This window comes from Bos grunniens, chromosome 11 (assembly GCF_055505025.1).
Source record: "Bos grunniens cultivar Pamir isolate PY7600 chromosome 11, Bosgru_T2T1.0, whole genome shotgun sequence".
NCBI lineage: Eukaryota > Metazoa > Chordata > Mammalia > Artiodactyla > Bovidae > Bos > Bos grunniens.
Genome location: NC_141175.1, coordinates 60,544,751 through 60,554,281, shown reverse-complemented (window position 1 = coordinate 60,554,281; position 9,531 = coordinate 60,544,751). Strand labels below are relative to the sequence as shown.

Here is a 9,531-nt window from a genome sequence, read left to right as displayed (position 1 = left end):
CTGAACTATCAACTTTCTGTACAAGCTATATCATTTTTCCCCTGTCAATTTCATTTGACTTAAGTGTCTTTGAAATTTAATTCACTAGGTGCCAGGAAAAGAGCAGTTCTAACACCTAATTTCAACATTCTTAAACAGGTAACCTGAGACCATAGTTATTGGACAGATCTTGAACCAGCTCAACCTTCATACTCTTGTTTGGAGAAATTTCTGAAGGTCAGTACTAGCTGTTCTGTTATCTAGATCATCTGGGAAGAAAAGCAAGATGGTGGTCCCCTTCCGAATACTGACCCTGGACACACCTGTCTACATGTCAGGGTCTTCAGTGCTTTCTTAGAGCTTCAGGCCTTGTACACTGTGTCCTGCATTTTCTCAGTGAGATTCTTCTTCCTACTGTTCCAAGCAGTATAAACTTTAGCTAATGGTATTCATCTAAACACACAAGAGCTTTATTTCACTTTGCTTGAGCTTGATCCCTCCCACCCTCCTCTGGCTCTGTCTACACCGCTGCCCCACCAGGGGATTTGCATGTGGTTCCCCAGGGAGGACCTTCCCTTGCAAGTCTGAGATAAAAGCTCAGCTCTGATCTTGCTCTGACTTATCAGGACTCCTCAGTTCAAACTTCTGAACATGAGATTCCCTGCTCAGCTCCTGGGGCTCCTCCTGCTCTGGGTCCCAGGTAAGGACAGAGGGGGCATGAGAAGAGGATGGGGGCCTCAGTTCTGGGGGCATCTCAGCTCTCCATGTGCGTTCTATCTGTGTGTTCGATGTGTATGGCTTGTCATGCAGACGAACATAGGATGTTTAGATCTGAGAGAGTGAGGAAAGTTCCAGAAGGAAGAAGGACCTGTACTCTGGTCAGGACGGTGACAGAGGAAGTGAGGATGATGTAGGGGATGTTTAGTGGCTTCTGTACACTTCACGGATGTCAGGTTCATTATCATGATTGTACCTTTTTTTGTATGGATGAAAAGTATTGATAATGAGAGGAAAAAGAAGTCGTATTTTAGCTAACATAAATAAGAAATTGGAAATGATAAGTAGAGCTTATAATATTTGCATGTAACTTGATAATTTTCTATCATTTCTTTAGGATCCAGTGGGGATGTTGTGCTGACCCAGACTCCCCTCTCCCTGTCTGTCATCCCTGGAGAGACGGTCTCCATCTCCTGCAAGTCTACTCAGAGTCTGAAATATAGTGATGGAAAAACCTATTTGCGTTGGCTTCAACATAAACCAGGCCAATCACCACAGAGTCTGATCTATCAGGTTTCCAATCGTAACACTGGGGTCCCAGACAGGTTCACTGGCAGTGGGTCAGAGACAGATTTCACACTTACGATCAGCAGTGTGCAGGCTGAGGATGCTGGAGTCTATTACTGTGTTCAAGAGACACATGATCCTCGCACAGTGATACAGCCCTGAACACAAACCGCCCTGCCTGGGTGGCGCAGCTGCTCAAAGTGCAGCTTCTCTGGGGAACTGACAGCGAATGCTCTGAGTCTGTACAAGAGGTGGCAGTCTCAGGGGAATTGGTTGCAGTGAGGGCTCTGGATCATGAGTGTCATAGCTATTCTTCAGGCACCACATGTTAAGGTCCCATGAGCTGCACAGCCTGGTCCTGGCAGAAGCAGCAGGGACTATAGGGGTCCTGTGTCCTACAGCAGCCAGTTCTGTGAAAGGAGGGCTGAGTGAAAGGTCAGGGATTTCTTCTCACCCAGGTTCCCATTGTCTCATTGGGGTGATATGGAGGAAAGCTCAAGGAAACGAACATAACAATGGTATTTACTGCCATCTGAGACAAAAAGGATGAAACCATGCATTCTTCTTCAGAATTTGACTTGTATTTAATAGTTGTATATATTTGGAGATTTACTGAACCATTTCCCCTTGGTTTGCATGCATGATAAGTCACTTCAGTTGTATCTGACTCTTTGCGACACCACAGACTGTAGACTGCCATGCTCCTCTGTCCATGGGACTTCCCAGGCAAGAATACTGGAGTAGGTTGCCATTTCCTTCTCCAGGGGATCTTCTTGACCCAGGGATCGAACCCACATCTCTTATATCTCCCCATTGGCAGGAGGGTTCTTTACCACTAATGTGATCAGGAAAGCCCTTTCCCCTTGGTTTATTGATCGGTAATGAAGGAAATGAAAAGATTTTATTTTCTTTAGCAATAAAAATGCTAAAACTTATTATAAGAATTAAATAGATGAATTCATACAAAATAGTTATCATATGACTGGCAAAGTTTGTAAGTGAAAATGAAAAGTGAGTGGCAGTGTGAGTCGCTCAGTCATGGCTTTGCAATCCCATGGACTGTAGCCTGCCTGGGTCCTCTGTCCATGGAATTCTCCAGGTTCTCACTCAGTAAATACTTGTTGCCATTGTCAGTTTGCTTCATCTTGTACTTAGAGAGATATGGTCTTTTGCACAGTATCTTAATTTCAAATCGTTCCTTAGATTCTCTTTATCTTTGGTAACTCCAACTTTGTTAAGTGGTGGAGTATCGTATTTTCTATAACCTACCAAGAAGTGTATAAATTTTGGGGAAAAAAGGAAGGGCTACAGCCCACCATTCTTTCCAAGGCAAGAATACTGGAGCAGGTTGCCATTTCCAACTTGAGAGGATCTTCCTGACCAAGGGATTGAACCTGATCTCCTGCATTGGCAATGGCAAGCAGAGTCTTTATATAGACATCAGAGGGGCTCCAGATAGCAAGGAGTCTGACTCCATTGTTAAAATGGGATCAGTGACACCTCTCAGGCTGTTCTCCAACATCCACTTTGCCCTATATCTGTCCAACAGCCACAGGGACACTCAAAACTCACAAACCCAAGTCCACACAAGGTGAATTTACCAAGTCCCTTCGCAACCCTATTAAGAGCCCAAACTTCTGCCTCTTTCAACCCAGCCTGCTCCAGCTAGTGCCCACCTTACTCCACCTGGAATTTGCTTATGTAAGTGATAATCTTTCTCTCAAATTATATAGGTATGTGGGCTGTCTGGAGACTCAAGAAAATTCTTAATAATTAATTCTATCTCATGTACAGGGAGTACAAAGAGAGAATGTACTTGAAAAGTTGAGAAGCAGTGAAGCCTAGGGAAGTGAGCCCTATTTCTCTTTAATGACACTTAAACACTTTTGCCATCTCACTAAGGAATCCTCAAAGCTTAAAAATTTTAAGAAAAAAAAGAGATGTTGGAGGCCTCAAAGCCAGCACAGCTTTCAGTAATATCCTTGGTCAGAGATAAAAATAAGGGTCCGTTAACTGCACTGCATAGTTATATGGATGCTCATTCACCAACAACTCTTGGACTCCAGCCCCTGTTACCCCATTCAATTACACAACTGCCAATAAGTCATACCTAATTCCTTTTTTCAGGGATAGAAATGATTAAGGATATAAACTTGTCATTTGTTATGTATAAAATACCATTGAAAATATATTAATGTTAATTTATTATTTAACACCCAAAGCATTTCCAACATCACTTTGCTGCCCAGGTATGTATCTCTAGTTGGCCTGCAAGACACTTTTATTGATTCTTCATTTTTTGTAAAACTTATGTTTACAAGAAGAAAATAAATCAAAACTTTTTTTGTGTGTTGTATGAAAATAGTTCACTCAAGTGTGTATCTGTTAATTTATTTGTCATCAAAAGAGCACTTTGCCTAAAAGAAAGGACTGACAAGTGTGCAAAATGTTTACAATCCTTTGTGAAATTGTAGTTTATCATTAGTTTGTATCTGTAAGTTATTGTTATAAATATTACCTGTATTTTTTGTTATATACAACTTTATACTTTGAAGCTTGTATCTGTGAATTTGCAATTGAAATTTATTTTGCCAATGTTTTCTGAATGAACTGAATAAAGCTTCTGTTGTAGCAAAAAAAAAAAATAAGGGTCCAAGGCCAACCGGGGAAGGTTGGGTCCTGATTAGAACAAAGCCTTCAGGTAGAATGGGGGAAGGGCCACTCCTGGGAGAGGAGATGAACCAGCAAGAGCAGGGAATCACCAGGCTGAGGACCAGCCTCAAATTCATGTCTCTCTGATTGGATGAAAGTGATCAAAGCTAGTATTTTGCCAGATTCAAAAGTAAATCATTTCTGACTGACATGAATCATTCCAGGGTCTAAAATCATCCTTAACATTTTTAGGGTAAAATGTATGTTAATCTACATAAACATGAAGTGTGTACATTACAGTCTCTCTTTTATTAAAACATGGAGGCATACATTATCAAGAGGGAAAAATACTCAGATTCAGAGAACACAGGTGGAATATAATGGACATCAAGACAGAGCCAGAGGATTCGTAGCTATGAGGGGAAGTACTTATTATATGCTTATCATATATGTGACAGGATGTAGAATATTTTCATGAAACGAGAAACTTTTAAAAATGACCAGAAAGAATTAAGTACCTACATTAACAAGAGATTTGACTGAGCTTCTTCCAGTGCTTTGTTGTTTGGGGTCCAGTCAGCAGTATACACTCTGCAAAATGTTCATATCATGCTGCTGCTGCTGCTAGGTCACTTCAGTCGTGTCCAACTCTGTGCGACGCCATAAACGGTAGCCCACTAGGCTCCCCCGTCCCTGGGATTCTCCAGGCAAGAACACTGGAGTGGGATGCCATTTCCTTCTCCAAAGCATAAACATGAAAAGTGAAAGTGAACTCAGTCGTGTCCGACTCTTCGCGACCCCATGGACTGCAGCCTACCAGGCTCCTCCATCCATGGGATTTTCCAGGCAAGAGTACTGGAGTGGGGTGCCTCCTCTGTTCATATCATACCAGGTTATAATTACATCATGCCCATGTCCTTAGCTTTATCTACATCCTAGGGATATTTTAGCCTTTGCTTAGGTTATAGGTACCTAAAACTAGAGAAAATTTACACACAGAACTACATTGATGTTAAAAAAAAAAAAACCTGAATAAGCCACATCATTTTTCTTCCTTAATAACTCCTGTTCCATGTTTGCACTCACACTAAGTTCCTTCCTTTCCAGTTTACCATGGGGCTGCTGTACTGACTCCATCTCCTCCCTCTGGCCTGTGGCCATGGAGGGAGCGTCGCCATCTCCTGAAGGCCATCTCTTCCCATCCACAGTAATGGACACACCTGCCCACCATGTTTCCGGCACAAACCACACACTCTCCTCAACCACTGATCATAGGACTTCCCCAGGCTTCAGGGGTCCCAGCCTGGCTCAGTGACTGTGGGTCTGGGATGGATTTCACACTTACACTCACCAGGGTGGGGTCTCTACATGTGACTTCTGTGCACAGAACCCTCACTGGGACCACACGTGTCATGGCTCTAAACACACCCCTCCCCCATGGACTCAGCCCTTGTGCTCAGCTGAGCAGCTGCTTCCCCCAGGGAATCAGGGTCAGAGCAGCTGCTCCTCTCAGTGGAGAACAAACTGGGGGAGGAGGAAATGGTGGGGAGCCCCAGAAGGAGGTGGAAACATCCTCAGGTCCAGACCACAGGAGTCCCTGTCATGACCTCCCCAGGGTCTGGACCACTGGCTGAGATGCTCACAGATGGCTCCATGCTGACTCTCCCTCAGCTCTCAGCATCACTGACTGTGGAGGACCCACCACCTGCTCTCCAGGCCTGTGGAGCACAGACCTTCCCCGCACTGATTTACCTGCCAGACTCAGGCACTTGCTCATAGACAGAGTTGGGGCCCCAGGGAGGGACTGGTAAGTGATTCTGAGAAAACTGTCTTTCCCTCAGTCTCTCTGGCAGAAAAGCCTAGTCTAGAGAATCTTAATCATCCTAATGTATATTCTCTTAAAAATCTGGAAATTATCCTCATATTAGAGACAGAATACTATGATGAAATTTGAACTTCATGTGAGTACCATGTAGTCACAGCTTCTAAGTTTGTTCAACTAAATCTGTTCTAGAATTTCCTGGCTTTGAATCATAATCATGCCTTTCCTTTGTTCCATGCATCTCACCTCCTGCTTCTGTCCTAGACTACCATGACCTCAGGTTTCCCTGAAGGTAGACATCTTCTCCCCTAACTCTCAGAATCCCCATGTTCTTGGTTGGAGTAGTTAGTGGTTATCAAAGTGCAAGAGTCAGGCATCTATAGGGCATGACCTATTTTATATTTTTATCCAGATGGTGATACATGTAAACCTTCATGTGTTGTATACTTAACATATTTGCCTGTTCTTCCTTATGTTTTTAAAAATCACAATGAAAATGAAAAAGGACAAATCCAGAGTCTTTAAACAAATATTTAAACAAGAACAAAAATTAGCACATAGAGAGGGAAACTCAGCATTCTTAAAGAGAAGTGTAATATGATGCACGAATATGAGAGTTGGATCATAAAGAAGGCTGAGCACCGAAGAAGTCATGTTTTTGAACTATGGTTCTGGAGAAGACTCTTGAGAGTCCCTTGACAACAAGGAGATCAAACTAATCAATCTTTTTTTTTTCCCCTCTGTTTATTTATTTATTTATTTATTTTACATTACAATATTGTATTGCTTTTGCGATACATTGACTTGAATCTGCATTGGGTGTACTTGTGTTCTCCATCCTGAACCCCTCTTCTACCTCCCTCCCCATCCCATCCCTCTGGGTCATCCCAGTGCACCAGCCCTGAGCGTCCTGTATCGTGCATTGAACCCGGACTGGCGATTGGTTTCACATATGATAATTACATGTTTCAATGCCATTCTCCCATATCATCCCTCCCTTGCCCTCTCCCACAGAGTCCAAAAGACTGTTCTATACATCTGTGTCTCTTTTGCTGTCTCACATACAGGGTTATCGTTGCCATCTTTCTAAATTCCATATATATGCATTAGTATACTGTATTGGTGTTTTTCTTTCTGGCTTACTTCACTCTGTATAATAGGCTCCAGTTTCATCCACCTCATTAGAACTGATTCAAATGTTTTCTTTTTAATGGCTGAGTACTATTCCATTGTGTATATGTACCAGGACTTTCTTATCCATTCATCTGCTGATGCACATCTAGATTGCTTCCATGTCCTGGCTATTATAAACAGTGCTACAATGAACATTGGTGTACACATGTCTCTTTCAGTTCTGCAAACCACTCAATCTTAAGGGAAATCAAACCTGAGTATTCATTGCAAGGATTGGTGCTGAAGTTTAAGCTCTAGCACCTTGGCCACTTGATGCAAATGGCCAGATCATTGGGAAAGAACTTGACGCTGGGAAAGATTGAGGGCAGGAGGACACGGAGTTGACAGATGGTTGGATGGCATCATTGACCCAATAGACAGGAGTCTAAGCAAGCTCCAGGAGATTGCAAAGGACAGGGAAGCCCAGCTTGCTGCAGTTCATGGGGTTGCAGAGTCAGACACCATTTAGTATCTGACCTACAATAACATGAATTCAAAAGTTCTAAGAAACTAGAGAACCGGAAGGCAAAATGGAAGGACACATTTAACTGTGTGCTTTTTACCCTTGCAAAGCATGAATTTCATCTGTAATGAAGTTGAAGGTCTTTCTTCCAAATGTTTCTTCAAACATTTTCTCTTTCTTTGCTCCCCCTTGGGCTCTGTGCACATCGCTGCCCCCACCAGGGGATTTGCCTGTTGTTCCCCAGGGAGGACCTTCCCTTGCAAGTCTGAGATAGAAGCTCAGCTCTGGTCTTACTCTGACTTACCAGGACTCCTCAGTTCACACTTCTGAACATGAGGTTCCCTGTCAGCTCCTGGGCTCCTCCTGCTCTGGGTCCCAGGTGAGGATGGAGGGGGGATGAGAAGGAAGATGTAGAGAGTGGTGAGCTCTGGGCCAGCACTGCTTTTCATGTGTCTTTGTCCCCATGTTAGATGCACACCTTGCCCTCTGTAAAGGGCATGTGATGTTTATCAACATGAGAATGAGGATAAATGCAGAGGAAGTAAGTAGGTGTTCCCTGTTAAATACTGTGAGATACAAAGTGTGGGCAAGTGTGCATGACTCCTAGAGACCTTTTACATTGTGAATCTTGGATTATTTTGAAACTGGAAATTTGGGGTATTAATCAGGATTAAAAAAATAACTTAGTCTGAAATAAGCAAGAGAAAATTTCAGAAAATGCCTCTTCAAATTTGTCTGAAATATTGTGCTTTTCTCTATTTATTTTAGGGTGCATTGGGGCTATAATGCAGACCCAGACTCTACGCTCCCTGTCTGTCATCCCTGGAGAGACGGCCTCCATCTCCTGCAGAGCCAGTCAGAGCGTTCAAAATAGATATGGAGACAATTTTTTTGCATTGGTATGTGCAGAAGCCCAGCCAGTCTCCACAGCTCCTGATCTATGGAGCTTTTAACCAGGCCTCTGGAGTCTGAGACAGGTTCACCGGCAGTGGGTCAGGGACAGATTTCACCTTCAAAAGCAGCAGGGTGGGGGCTGAGGATGCTGGAGTTTATTATTGCCACCAAAGTAAAGAAACTCCTCCCACAGTGATTCAGCCCTGAACATAAACCCTCTTCTCCTGGTGGCCCAGCTGCTCACATGTGTTGATTGTGTGGTAAGCAGGTGGGCAGAGTCTCTGAGTCTGTGTAGGAGGAAGATGCTGGAGAAAGAGGGGAACAGAATGTGTCTGAAGGCTCAGGAAGGTGATGAAGTGTCTTTGCTCAACTTCAGACAACACAGGTTAAGGCCATGGGGGTTCTTGATTGACAGCACCAGCAGGACAATGGTGGGTCTAAGTGCCCTCTGAACCAACAGACCTGAGGAGGGAGAGGTGAGTGAGAGGCATCATACTTTCCCCCTTGCGTAGAGTGACGTGTAGAATCAATACAGTTCATATATCAGGGAGACAATGAGGCAGATTTGTAGCAGAATAGGTGGTGGGATTTTTAGGGAGATAAAATGTCGTAATATTAAAAAGTAGTTTTTTCCACTTTCTGCACTTTCTGAATCTTCTTTTTCCTACATATCTTCCTATTTCTTAATCATGTGTCAGATCACAGTCTCTACAAGGAGTCCCCAGACAGACTTACTGGGGAAAATTTACTGAAAATTTCGAGTTATGAATGTTCAAAATTTTTTTGAAGTGATAGCAAGCACAATATCCTAATGCTAGCATTAATTGTCTCAATTAACCTTCAGACAGAAAAAATATGAGTATTTGAATTCCTTAACTTGGGTTAAAACAAAAATTTTTTAATAACATAAACTAGACAGGGTAGGGTATAGAATTTACACCAAGGAACACTGGAAGGATACAGAATAATATGCCAAATTCTTTTCCTCAAAGTTAAGAATTTTAAGCTGTGGGGAGACTGCAGGAATGGAAACGTGAATGGATTCAAGTCGACACACACAACTGAGCATACTGCTCTTGGCTTCTATTCAGTGGGATTTAAAATGGTGGTGCTGTTGAGGACTGATAAGAAGAACCCAGAGAGAAAACCCAGTGTGTTCCTTATGGAATCACGGGGAGGAAGGGCCATCTGCCTGGTTTCCTGGGTTGTGTATGCTGCTGCTAAGTCGCTTCAGTCATGTCCGACTGTGTGCGACCCTGTGGAC

At 43.1% G+C, this 9,531-nt stretch overlaps 1 long non-coding RNA gene across 1 annotated transcript; it reads left to right on the top strand.

Annotated features, from left to right (window-relative positions):
* Positions 1–591: 591 nt before the first annotated feature.
* Positions 592–1,210, top strand: LOC147363178 (uncharacterized). Its single transcript, XR_015136816.1, has 2 exons — positions 592–679; positions 1,094–1,210. It is a non-coding gene; the product is annotated as an uncharacterized LOC147363178 (long non-coding RNA).
* Positions 1,211–9,531: the final 8,321 nt, after the last annotated feature.